Raw genomic sequence first — 14,957 nt, forward strand, 5'->3', positions numbered from 1 at the left:
TCCAAATGTGAATAAAAGAAGAATTTGGTAAAAGTTTTATCCAGTAACATTTTAAAATGAATAACACATTATGCAAATTCATGTAAAGCAATATATCTACCCCATGAATATTTTCCTTAAAAATTTAGAGAATACTCTACTTTTTTATAGAAAAGTTAGAAAATAAAGCTGCCAGTAGGAATGGGGTTCTTCCACATGGAAGTTTGTTTGCTGCAGGAAAAAAGAAGACTCTGCCAAAACTCCACCAAAAATCTTAAAAACCAATAGTAATAAAAAAAAGTCATGTCAAAGGAAGAGGTCTGTAGTTGACCTCCAGGATGGGAGGAACAGTTTTCTCTCCTTTAGGTGATGTATCACAGTATGAGCAACTCCAAAGTTCTTGACAGTGTTGCCATCAAGGCACTCACTTTGATTCTCTTGTTGCCACAAATGCCAGGCATCAGATGCTACAGAAACTTTGTAATCTAAGATAGCAAGGACACCTCAATTCTAATCTTTATGCCCTGGTGAACAAATGCTCCAGCAAAGAGTCAAGTTTTTCCTAAGACATATGCAATCTTCACTTTGAATGAGTCATACACAATGATTATATGTTTTGTATTAAACTTTAAGAATTATTCTTTTGTTATTTGTTCCTGAGGGGGTCAGGACTGGATTCCTGCTATGAAAATCACTGGTACTTGGGGAGGAGGATGAGGACCATATATCCACAGTATGGATACCACTTACCTAGTGACCAGGGACAGTAGCAAGCACCATTCCCTTGACATCTGTGCTTTGTTACTCTTTTGCTACTTTTCTGCGCCAGGTTTACTTCCTCAGATGCCTGAGTATATCTCCTATCTGCACAGGTTACAACACTGTTAACTGCTTTGTGGCTAATGCTTTGAGATTGTCTGTCCTCCTATTGATCACAGCTATATACCACAGAATGCTAAACTGTGGTCTATATCCTTCCCCCTGAGGTACAGATTGCTTTCTGATCTGCTAACAGAGAAAATAATTGCACATACACCTAAACACAAAAGGCAGTATGCCACATGCTATTAAGAAGAAAATTAACAAGGAAACAAGCTTTAAATGATACAATGGAACAGTTTGATCTAATTGATATCTACAGGACACTTCATACTCAAAATGATGGATTTCACCTTCTTATTAAGGGCACATGGAACATTTTCCAGGATAGATCGCATCCTGGTGCACAAATGAAGCTTTGCTAAAATTTAAAAAAAAAAAAAAGAAACAATTTCAAGCATCTTTTCTGATCACAATGCTATAAGATTAGATATCAACCACAGGGTGGGTGGGGGGACTATTAGAAACACAAACACATGGAGGCTAAAAAGCATGCTTCTGAATAACCAACAGATCACTGAAGAACCAAAGAGGAAATCAAAATGTACACAGAAACAAATGATAATGAAAACAGCACAACCCCAAACCTATGGGATTCAGTAAGAGCAGTGCTAAGAGCAAAGTGCATAGTAACATAAGTCTATCTCAAGAAACAAGAGAAATATCAAATAAATAAACTAACCTTACACCTAGAAGAACTAGAAAAAGAAGAACAGAAAAATCCAAAGTTAGTAAAAGGAAATAAATCATAAAAGTCAGAGCAGAAAAAGAAATGAAGGAGACTATAGCAAAGATCAATAAAACTAAAAGCTGGTTCTTTGAGAAGATAAACAAAACAGACAAATTGTTAGCCAGACTCATCAAGAAAAAAGGGAGAAGACTCAATTCAATAAAATTAGAAATGAAAATGGAAAAAGTACAAGAAACAACACAGAAATACAAGTAATCATAAGAGACTACTATGAGCAATTATATGCCTATCAAATGGACAACTTGGAAGAAACAGACAAATCCTTAGAAAACTATCAGATCAGATCAGATCAGCTCAGTCGCTCAGTCATGTCCGACTCTGCGACCCCATGAATCACAGCATGCCAGGCCTCCCTGTCCATCACCAACTCTCGGAGTTCACTGAGACTCACATCCATCGAGTCAGTGATGCCATCCAGCCATCTCATCCTCTGTCTATAACCTTCCAAAACTGAACTAGGAAGAAATAGAAAATGTGGAGAGACCAATTAGAAGCATGTGAATCTAAAGTGTAATACAAATCTTCCAACAAACAAAAGCCCAGAACAAGATGGCTTCACAGGTAAACGTTACCAAAAATTTAGAGAAGAGCTAACACCTATCCTACTTAAACTTTTCCAGAAAAGTGTAGAGGAAAGAAAACTCCCAAACTAATTCTATTATACCACAATCACCCTGATACCAAAACCAGACAAAGATGTCACTAAAAAAGAAAACTACAGGCCAATATCACTGATGAACATATACAAAAATCCTCAACAAAATTCTAGCAAACAGAATCCAATAACATATTTAAAAGATCATACATCATGACCAACTGGGCTTTATTCCAGAGATGCAAGGATTCTTTATTATTCACAAATCAATCAATGTGATACACCATGTTAACAAATTAAAGATAAAAACCATATGATTATTGCAATGAATGCAAGGAAAACCTTTGACAAAATTCAACACCATTTATGATAAAAAAAAAAAAAAACTCTCCAGAAAATAGGCATAGAAGAAACATAACTCAACATAATAAAAACCATATGTGACAAACCCAGAGCAAGCATTATCCTCAATGGTGAAAAATTGAAAGCATTTCCTCTAAGATCAGGAACAAGGCAAGGGTGCCCATGCTCACCACTATATTCAACATAATTCTGGAAGTCCTAGCCACAGCAATTAGAGAAGAGTATGAAATAAAAGGAATCTAAATTGAAAGAGAAATAAAACTCTTACTGTTTGCAGATGACACAGAAAACCCTAAAGATGCCACCAGAAAATTACTAGAGCTAATCAATGAATATACTAAAGTTGCAGTATATAAAATTAACACACAGAAATCCCATGCCTTCCTATACACTAACAATGAAAAATCAGAAAAAGAAATTAAGTAAACAATCCCATTCATCATTGCAAAAATAAATAAATAAATAAATAAGATGCTTAGGAATAAATTTACCTAAGGTGACAAAAGATCTGTACACATAAAACTGTAAAACATTGGTGAAAGGAATCAAAGACGACACAAATATATGGAGAAATATACCATGTTCTAGGATTGGAAGAATCAATATAGTAAAAATTAATATAGTACCCAAGGCGATCTATAGATTCAGTGCAATCTCTATCAAACCATCAATGGGATTTTTCACCGACCTAGAACAAATAATTTCACAATTTGTATAGAAATAAAAAACACTCTGAATAGCCAAGAAATCTTGAGAAAAAAGAATGGAACTGGAGGAATCACCTTTCCTGAATTCAGATTATACTACAAAGCTACAGTCATCAAGACAGTATGGTACTGGCACAAAGACAGAAATGTAGATCAGTGGAACAAAATAGAAAGTCTGGAGATAAATCCACACACCTATGGATACCTTATCTTTTACAAAGGAGGAAAAAATATACAAAGGAGAAAAGATAGTCTCGTCAACAATTAATGATAGGGAAACCAGTCAACTATGTGTGAAAGAATGAAACTAGAACACTTTCTATTACCATATGCTGTGCTTAGTCACTCAGTCATGTCCAACTCTTTGTGACCCAATGGACTAACTTTCCAGGCTCCTCTGTCCATGGAGATTCTCCAGGCAAGAATACTGGAGTGGGTTGCCATGTCCTCCTCCAGAGGATCTTCCCAATCCAAGTATCAAACCTAGGTCTTCTGAATTATAGAAGGATTCTTTGCCAGCTAACCTACCAGGGAAGCCCTTCTAACATCATATCACAAAGATAAACTCGAAATGGATTAAAAACCTAAATGTAAGACCAGAAATTATAAAGCTCCTAGAAGAAAACATAGTCAGAACACTCTCAGACATAAATCACAAGAAGATCTTCCATGATCCACCTCCCAGAGTAATGGAAAGAAAAGCAATAATAATAATAACAAATGGGACTTAATTAAACTTAAACACTTTTGCACAATGGAGGAAACTATAAGCAAGGTGAAAAGACAGCCCTCAGGATGACAGAAAATCATAGCAAATGAAACAACGGACAAAGAACTAATCTTCAAAATATACAAGCAGCTCATGCAGCTCAATACCAGAAAAACGAACAATCCAGTCAAAAAGTGGGCAAAAAACCTAAACAGACATTTCTCCAAAGAAGACATACAGATGGCTAATAAATACATGAACATATGCTCAATGTCACTCATAATTAGAGAAACACAAATCAAAACTACAATGACGTAACATCTCAAACTGGTAAGAATGACCATCATCAAAAAGTCTACAAACAATAAATGCTGGAGAGGATGTGTAAAAAAGTGAATCCTTCTTACAAAATTGGTGGGAATGCAAATTAGTATGACTACAATGGAGAACAGTGCAGAGATTCCTTAAAAAACTGGGAATAGAACTCCCATATGACCTAGCAATCCCACTGCTCAGCATACACACTGAGGAAACCAGAATTGAAAGAGATACATGTACATCCATGTTTATTGCAGCACTATTTATAATAGCTAGGACATGGACGAAACCTAGATGTCCATCAGCAGATGAATGGATAAGGAAGCTATGGCACATATACACAATGGAATACTACTCAGCTATAAAAAGAATGCATTTGAGTCAGTTCTAGTGAGGTGGATGAACCTGGAGCCTATTATACAGAGCAAAGTAAGTCATAAACAGAAAGACAAATATTGTATATTAGCACATATATATGGAATCTAGAAGGATGGTACCGATGATTCTACATATAGCAGAGGAGACTCAGATGTAAAGAACAGACTTTTGGACTCAGTGGGAGAAGGAGAGAGTGGGATGATTTGAGAGAACAGCAGAGAAGTATATTCATTACCATATGAAGAAAGGATGACCCAGTGTGAGTTCAATGCATGAAGCAGGGCACCCAGGGCCTGTGCTCTATGATAACCTGGAGGGATGGTGTATTGCTAACCCTGTTCGTGACACCAATTATATTGCTGTATCTACTGTGCACACTATTTGTTGAACCCAGGTTAGGCGAGGCATGAGCTAAGAGGCTGGAAGAAGATGTTAAGAGTTGTAGTAACTGAGGACAAGTTTATTCTCTCTTCTGGCTGGCACAGCAGCTATACCACAATTCTCTCCTCTTGTGGCTGACCCCACAGACACAGCCATGAGGCAGCAGTAATGCGCTGCTCTTTTCGGTGGAGTTCATATCCTTATAGCACAAAGTAGCTCATGACCAAGCAAATAATACCTTGTGATGTGCATGTGCAGTGCTATAAGTGACCTCAGCTGTTACATAGTCATTATTTACAAAACGTGGGGCAAGACAGCTTGAACAAGCCATCTTAGCTAATTTTTTCTCTCCCCTCAGATGGGGTGCAGAGGGAGGTGGGAGAAGAGTTCAGGATGGTGGGACACATGCATAGCTATGGCTGATTCATGCTGATGTATGGCAAAAGCCATTGCAATATTGTAAAGTAATCATCCTCCAATTATAAATAAATAAAATTTAAAACAAGGAAAAAATGTCTGAAATTAATATCTTTTTACATATAATAAATTTGCATTGAACATGAAAGGAAAGCATTCTCCTACAATTTAGAAAAAGGCATGATTATACTAGAGGCTCATCATTCCCACTTTTTAATCATTTGAACACTATATTAGAATAAAAAAAATCACTATTCAGGCTTTCTGTGTTTAAGATACAATCAAAGATTTACAGTGGATTCTGGTTACCCTGAAAATATATTGAGTTATTTGAAACAATCCATGCAAACATCCTGAGATATTTTGTAACATACTATGTTCAATGAGCAAATCAGTCACCCACACTTTTCTTTTTTTTTAATTTGTTTATTTTAATTGGAGGCTAATTATTTTACAATAATGTATTGGTTTTGCCATACATCAACATGAATCCACCATGGGTGTACATGTTCTCCCCATCCTGAACCCCCCTCCCACCTCCCTCCCCGTACCATCCCTCTGGGTCATCCCAGTGCACCAGCCCCAAGCATCCTGTATCCTGCATCGAACCTGGACTGGTGATCCACTGCTGGCCATACACACTGAGGAAACCAGAATTGAAAGAGACACATGTACCTCAATGTTCATCACAGCACTGTTTATAATAGCCAGGACATGGAAGCAACCTAGATGTCCATCAGCAGATGAATGAATAAAAAATCTGTGGTACATATACATAATGGAGTATTATGCAGCCATTAAAAAGAATACATTTTAATCAGTTCTAATGAGGTGGATAAAACTGGAGCCTATTATACAGAGTGAAGTAAGCCAGAAAGAAAAACACCAATACAATATACTAACACACTTTTCTTAAGACAAAGTCATACATTCTGTGTGTCAGGTGTTATAAGTCTCAGCACACTTATTTTACAAAAAGAGGTACATTTATATGGCAAAAACTGGTTATGATATTAAATATTTTTAAACTGGTATAATTCTATGAAATTGAGTTTATATAGACAAAGGGAAGACAGGAGGGAAAGTAACTGTGGTATTAGAATTACTGTTATAGTAATCGGTATCAGATTATTGTCAGTAACAGGCTAAATAAACTAACTTGGATTAATGTGGCGAACTGTGGGTTTGTAACACTTTTTCAGGAAATTCTGCTGATTCTGCAAATAAGGCCTTCAGAGTGTGACAAAATACATGATTTACGAGGCATTGTTAAGAAAAATTTGACTAGCAGACCTTGTATTTCCAAGTGCTTTCAGGTACAATGTGAAATTATGAACAAGAAATGACTTAATGGCATAATTGATGACTTCTGTCAATTAACAGGAAAATGAGGTAAAACTTGTTTGCATGCAACTACTTGCAGTGGTAAAGTATTAGAAGCTGTAAATACCAAGTAAAGGGAATTTTTAGATGAACACATTAGAGTGTATCACTTCAACCATGTGCTATTCCCTTGAAGAGAACTGCACTGAGAAGCAAATGATAAAGAACCAAGGCTGGTTCAAGGGCCTCTTAACACACCCCCTGTGCTCTTAGAACACACAGCCGTGGCTCTGATTCCGCACTGGAGCTCAGCTGTGTGTGGAGCAGATGGCACAGATTTGGCTGCTCTGTGTGCCCTCATCTAGAACTGAGGCTGTGTCCTGGGTGCACCCATGATGGCTAAGGCCCACCTAGGTCCATGAGGGGGTCTCCAGCATGTGTCTGAACAAGGCACCGTCATCATCAGCTCCAGCTGACGCAAAGCACAAGTGGCTGGGCCTGCAGGAGGAGAGTCATGCTGCCTGGTCGGGCGACCTTCTCCCCATTCCTGCTGTGGCAAGCATGTGAGCCAGGAGGTCTCATCTCCCTGAAACAATGCTACTGATTTCTCTGTTTGTTCCCACTGCAGTGACTTTGTATGGCTTCTTAAAAAAAAAAAAAGGTTTTGTTGTTTTATCTAGGGAATGTCTAGGCCACATTCATGCACCAACCAATACAGTGCTAGGCATGAGATCTAATTTTCCAAATGACGGTACTGTACTAATATCTCTAAGTTCCATTTCTGAAATATTTGTGTTCTCTCTCTTCTTACCCCCAACTTTTTACCCAGTCAATCAAGGGGAGATAGTGTGAATGCATGGTTAAGACTTGGTTCTGAAACTGTACACTTATACAAACATTTTTAAAAGTTTGAATTATTCATAAGCAAATTTAGCATGGAATATACAATCACAGAATAGATTAGTTGAGTGTTTTCATGAAAACCATGAACTTATATTCTTTAGAGCTTATGATTTTTCAGCTCTTTTGGGTATAAAATAATAATATCTACCTCAATCTTCTTTATGTTATAACCAGATTTTTTCAAAAAGCATATGATAAGGTGTACATAGGTGTGTGGATTTATCTCTGGGCTTTCTATTTTGTTCCATTGATCTATATTTCTGTCTTTGTGCCAGTACCATACTGTCTTGATGACTGTAGCTTTGTAGTATAGTCTGAAGTCAGGCAGGTTGATTCCTCCAGTTCCATTCTTCTTTCTCAAGATTGCTTTGGCTATTTGAGGTTTCTGGTATTTCCATACAAATTGTGAAATTATTTGTTCTAGTTTTGTGAAAAATACTGTTGGTAGCTTGATAGGGATTGCATTGAAACTATAGATTGCTTGTGGTAGTTTTCACTTTCAATATATTGATTCTTCCGATCCATGAACATGGTATATTCCTCCATCTATTTGTGTCATCTTTGATTTCTTTCATCAGTGTTTTACAGTTTTCCATATAGAGGTCTTTTGTTTCTTTAGGTAGATTTGTTCCTAAGTATTTTATTCTTTTTGTTGAATGGAGAAAGGACGCAAGAATATACAATGGATTAAAGACAATCTCTTTAACAAGTGGTGCTGGGAAAACTGGTCAACCACTTGTAAAAGAATGAAACTAGAACACTTTCTAACACCATACACAAAAATAAACTCAAAATGGATTAAAGATCTAAATGTAAGACCAGAAACTACAAAACTCCTAGAGGAAAACATAGGCAAAACACTCTCTGACATAAATCACAGCAGTGTCCTCTATGAACCAGCTCTCAGAGTAATGGAAATAAAAGCAAAAATAAACAAATGGGACCTAATTAAACTTGAAAGCTTTTTCACAACGAAGGAAACTATAAGTAAGGTGAAAAGACAGACTTCAGGATGGGAGAAAATAATAGCAAACAAAGCAACTGGCAAATAGTTAATCTCAAAATATACAACCAGCTTATGCAGCTCAGTACCAGAAAAATAAATAACCCAGTCAAAAAATGGGCCAAAGAACTAAACAGACATTTCTACAAAGAAGACATACAGATGGCTAACAAATACATGAAAAGATGCTCATCATCAATTGCTGGGAGCCAGCACAGGAGTCCCCACCCATAACAAGGTTATGTGGGAGAGTTCTGGTGGCCAAGGCAAGCCAGAACTTGAAAGGTGTCCCTCTGGGCCTGCTTGAGCGTCTACCCCAAAACCAGAGTCTATCTGTCTTACTGCTTCATGACTTTTACCAACTCCTCTGACAGTCCCAAGGGGGGGCAGGGGGCGTCCTATCCCGCGACCACCTTTTCTACGAAGGAAATCAACTTAGAGCTCCAGCTGATTAGCCTCCTGGGCATAATAGGAGTGTTTAAATCCAAACCCCTCAGATGGCTCTCTAACTTGGCTGACAGGTTTACCCGGACTCCTACAGCTATGCATACGATTGTTCACAGTCTCCTAGCCGCGAGAGGCACAGGAAACTTAAGATATTCAAATAGTATAGAGCCTCTCGGAGAGTTAGAAATTGTCAGAATAGAACTAGTAGAAGATTTCATTGTTGAGCCAATGCTTGCTGCCAAGTTTCCACATCCCCTGTATTGTATCATTGGAAGTGTATTAATTAATATAGTTGTTATGTAGAAAAAATAAGTAGTGGCCTTGGTGTTAACAACTTTAGACCCTTAAGGTAATAAATTCTTTCTTTTTTTGTAAACCCACTGCACCTTTGCCCTATAGGAATGCAACTTTATCTAACACTTTCGGAGGATGGCGCCAAACTTTAAAATAATTACTCTTAGAGAAAATAAGTCTTATGGTTGACAAACCTTCATCAGAGTCATAAAATATTAACAGGCCTTCTGGCCAGAAGATGATGTAAATCACCTAAACCATTTGTATACGATAAGTTTGCAGAAAAGAAACCCTGGTTTCGATAAGGATCAAAGACTGCTGACTTTGCATGATTTCACACCCCCTATTATCCTCTATGTGTAACTTAGGGTATAAAAGTCCCTGTTGAAAATAAAGCTACGGGCCTTGCTCACCGAAGCTTGGTCTCCCCATGTTGTTCTTTCTCTCACCTTCTGGCTGAATTCCCATCTGGAGCGTGGAGGCTCACCAAGCCTACTAATTTTGCCTGGGCTTCTAAGATCTGACCGGGGAGACCTTAGTGTCTCCTCTCCTTCCAGAGAACTGGAGGATGCCTGTGGCCTACCTGGGTGGTGCAAACTCCTCGTCTTGGAGTTTTATTGGTTTTCCACGTAAACCACGTTATTCAGCCTCTTTTCTCCACTGAATTTTCTCACTGAGCTATCCCTGTTTAACCACCCTTTATATCTCTAATTAACACTTAATTAAGCTATTATCTCCTGACCACCAACTCCGTGCCCCCTTCGAATTCCCTGGATCCATCGGGGCTGGACCCCGGGAATCAATCATCAACAAAGAAATGCAAATCAAAACCCCACTGAGGTACCATATCATGCCAGTCAGAATGGGTACTATCAAAAAGTCTACAAGCAATAAATGCTGGAGAAGGTGCTGAGAAAAGGGAACCCTCTTACACTGTTGGTGGGAATGCAGACTAGTACAGCCTCTATGGTGAACAGTGTGGAGATTCCTTAAAAAACTGGAAATAGAACTGCTATATGACCCAGCAATCCCACTGCTGGGCATACACACCAAGGAAACCAGAATTGAAAGAGACACGTGTACCCCAATGTTCATCTCAGCACTAGGACATGGAAGCAACCTAGATATCAATTGGCAGATGAATGGATAAGAAAGCTGTGGTACATATACATATTGGACTATTACTCAGCTATTAAAAAGAATGCATTTGAATCAGTTCTAATGAGGTGGATGAAACTGGAGCCTATTATACAGAGTGAAATAAGTCAGAAAGAAAAATACCAATACAGTTTATTAACACACATATATATATAATTTAGAAAGATGGTAATGATGACCCTATATGCAAGACAGCAAAAGAGACACAGATATAAAAAAACAAACTTTTGGACTCTGTGGAAAAGGTGAGGGTGGGAAGATTTGAGACAATAGCATTGAAACATGTATATTATCATATGTGAAATAGATCATCTGTCCAGGTTTGATGCATGAAACAGGGTGCTCAGGGCTGGTGCACTGGGATGACCTTGAGGGATGGGTTGGGGAGGGAGGTGGGAGGGGGTGTTCAGGATGGGGAACACGTGTAAACCTATGGCTGATTCATGTGAATGTATGGCAAAAACCTACATATTGTAAAGTAATTAGCCTCCAATTAAAATCAATTAATTAATTTTTAAAAAAGAATATGATAGACAGTTTTGCTTCTTTTAATGCTGTAGCTGAGGTTTTTGGGAACAGGTAGTAGCTTAGTATTAGATTAGTCAACATGTACCTACTGATATGACATGTGAAAACAAAGATTCAGATCAGTCTACAAAACTACATATCACTATTTTTGATGAAACAAAATTCACATTTTATGGAAAAAACATGAAAATTTAAATATAAGCACTGTCTCTGCCTGATTGGATATCCTCTCTCTCCTTTAGTGTGGGTTGTACATCTGCATTTACCACACCTCTTTAAGATATGATCTTCCTTCTCAATCTCATCAAGGGCCACAACCCAATAGGAAGCAACCTTCTTTCTTAATCCTGTCAGGGGTCATGATGACCCAGGACTCACTTTTTACATTCATATCTGGATTGTATAAGCTGTCTTTATGTCATTTTATGTCTAACCCTTTGTCCAAAACGTGCATATAGCCGTGCTTTGATCTCTAATGACTGAAACAGTCCTAAGAGCTTTCTGAAGGACTGTCTCTTGGGTTAGAATCCTCATGTCGGCTAAAACAAAATTTTCTGTTTCTTTTTTTAGGTTGGTATTGATTATTTTTTTTTTCATGGACTGTTTTTACATTTATGTGCAATAGTACAGACTAGAAAAATTTTGTGTATTTACTTAATTTTTTAAATTTGGCTTCCTTGTGGGATTTTTTTTGCGTTGTGAGTAATCTTTTGTAGTTGTACGCAGACTCTCTAGTTGTGGTGCATGGGCTTGGTAGTCACAGCTCATGGGCTTATTTGATCCATCACATGTGAGATATAATTTCCCAACCAAGGACTGAACCCATGTCCCCACCATTGCAAGGTGAATTCTTAACCACTGGATCACCAGGGAAGTCCCAGATGAAAAATTTTGCAAAATTGTGAGTCAAACTCCAATTTAATGATTTGTTCTGGACATTTTGAATGATGTCTTAGTCCATTCAGGCTGCTATAACAATACATCACATTGGGTGGCTTATAAACATCACAATTTTATTTCTAACTGTTCTGGATGCTAGGGCATCCAAGATCAAGGCACACGAAGATTTGGCATCTGGAAAAGACCTACTTACTGCTTCTCTGTGTCCTCACGTGGCAGAAGGATGAAGATCTATTATAAAGATATTGAGTCCATTCTTGAGGGCTCCACTCTTATGATCTAATCAACCTAAAGGTCCACCTCCAAGTGTCATCACATTGGGCATTAGGATTCAACATATGAATTTAAAGGTGAAATAAACAATAAACATTGAGTCTAGAGCGGCTGCTTTCATGAAGGAGACATCTTAGGCAGAGAACATGGCCAGAAAGTGAGGCTTAAGATAATCTCCCCAAGCCCCACCTGAAATGGCAACTTTTCTCATGTTGTTGTTCAGTCACTAAATTGTGTCCAACTCTTTGTAGCCCCATGGACTGTAGCATGCCAGGCTCCTCTATCCTCCACCAACTCCCGGAGTTTGCTCAAATTCATGTAAATTGAGTCAGTGATGCTATCTAGTCATCTCATGCTCTGCCACCACCTTCTCCTTTGGTCTTCAGTCTTTCTCAGCATCAGGGTCTTTTCCAATGAATCTGTTCTTCACACCTTCCCAAGTGACTTTCCAGGTGGTGCAGTGATAAAGACTCTGCTCACCAATGTAAGAGATGCAGGAGAAACGAGAAACACTGGTTCAGTCCCTGGGTTGGGAAAGACCCCTGGAATAGGAAATGGTAATCAGCTCCAGTGTTCTTGTCTGAACAATGCCACGGACAAAGGAGCTTGACAGGCTGCAGTTCATGATGTTGCAAAGAGTCAGGCACAACTGAGTTCACACACACACACACACACACACACACACTGGGTATTAAGAGATTAGTAAAGGCCAGAGAATTCTTTTTAAATATTCATAATAACCTTGTGAATAAGTCATCATGTTAGTATCAAGTCAATATAAGCAAAACATCAAAGCTATTGAAGGTAAATGCCTCACAATCTTATATCAACATCCAACAAATAAATGAGTTAGTACATAAATATTGGAACACCTGGGTTACTTATGCCACATCAGCTCAAGGAGTAAGTCTTTACTTGTGGTTCAGTTGTGTCCTGCTTTTTGTGACCCCATGGACTCCTGCACGTCTGACTTCCCTGTCCTTCACCATCTCCTGGATTTTGCTCAAACTCATGTCCATTGAGTTGGTGATATCATCCAGCCATCTCATCCTCTGATGCCCTCTTCTCCTCCTGCTCTCAATTTTTTCCAGCATCAGGGTCTTTTCCAGGAGTAGCCTCTTCACATCAGGTGGCCAAAATGCTGGAGCTTCAGCTTGATACTTTTGACCTGTGTGCTGGAGAAGACTCTTGAGAGTCCTTTGGACAGCAAGGAGATCAAACTAGTGAAGCCTAAAGGAAATCAGCCCTGAATATTCATTGGAAGGGCTGATACTGAATCTCCAATATTTTGGCAATGTGATTCAAAGAGCCAACTCACTGAAAAAGACCCTGACCCTTAGAAAGACTAAAGGCAGGACGAGAAGGGGATGACAGTGGATGAAATGGTTGAATGGCAACACCAGCTCAATGGACATAAGTTTGAGTGAGCTCTGGGAAATGGTGAAGGACAGGGAGGTCAGACATGCTGCAGCCCACGGGGTCACAAAGAGTTGGACATGAATGAGTGACTGAACAACAAACAGATCCTTACTCAGCCTTCTTTATGGTCCAACTCCCACTTCCATACATGACTACTGGAAAAAACATATATGGAGCTTTGTCAGCAAAGTGATGTCTCTGCTTTTCAAAATGCTATCTGGGTTCATCATAGCTTTTCTTCCAAGGAGCAAGTGTCTTTTAATTTCATGGTTGCAGTCACCGTCCACAGTGATTTTGGAGCCCAAGAAAATAAAATCTGTCACCTTTTCCATTTTTCCCCCCATCTATTTGCTATGAAGTCATGGACGGGATGGCATGATCTTAGTTTTTTGGTGGTATCATTTTATGAACACATATAATCTTTTAATTTAGTCTTTCCTGAGAAACACAGGATTCATTGCTATTATTATTTTAACCCATCTAATTGTAATTCATTTGCCATAAATATATTGAGTAACTTCTCTGCATCAGGAGAGACCAAGTACCAGCTGAGGCCTACAGAAGCATTGCCTTCTGACTGCTTACCATGGGGGCTGTCGTGGGGCATACACAGGACACTTGAACATCATGCCCTGAACAGCTGTGCCTTTAGCCATTGTGATTGCAGAGGCACAAAAGCAGAGTTAATTGTGGCATTTAACTCTGATCATCCAGCACTGACTCTTCTTTTACATAACAACCTATGTCGCTAAAACAAGCAAGTTCAGAATAATAGGAAGACAAGAATGAATAAAACACGGGTAAAATTAATATTTGAGCAAATTCACCATATTTTACCCTGTTCTACTTCTAAACAACCTCTGACCCTCTGATCTTATACCTGGCATTTCAGGCTGATTTGTGTTTCTAGTTTGGTGGCCAACCTTTCCTGGTGGCTTGAGTTTTGGGAACCCATCTTCGCTTCCTGATCCTTCCCTTTTGGAGATATGAGTGATGCCAGAAGTGTCTTGGGATCGGTAGAGGTCAGCCTCAAACTTTCAAGAAATTTGATTTTAATTTCAATTAAATTGAAATTTTAATTTCAGTTATATTAAATATGTTTTCTGCTTTAAGTATAAGAAAGTGAGCAGGATGATGAAAGGACATATCAGTATCAAAAAGAAATGTAAATGACTCATAAGCATATGAAAAGTGTTAGAAATCAAAGAAATGCAAATTAACCATTGAGCTCT

The 14,957-nt window shown here is 38.5% G+C and overlaps 1 pseudogene; it reads right to left on the minus strand.

Annotated features, from left to right (window-relative positions):
• LOC102285128 (ataxin-3-like) overlaps positions 1–14,381 on the minus strand; it is a 189,346-nt pseudogene extending 174,965 nt beyond the window's left edge.
• Between the last annotated feature and the right edge of the window lie 576 nt (positions 14,382–14,957).

Source organism: Bos mutus, chromosome 4 (assembly GCF_027580195.1).
Source record: "Bos mutus isolate GX-2022 chromosome 4, NWIPB_WYAK_1.1, whole genome shotgun sequence".
In the NCBI taxonomy this organism is placed as follows: Eukaryota; Metazoa; Chordata; class Mammalia; order Artiodactyla; family Bovidae; genus Bos; species Bos mutus.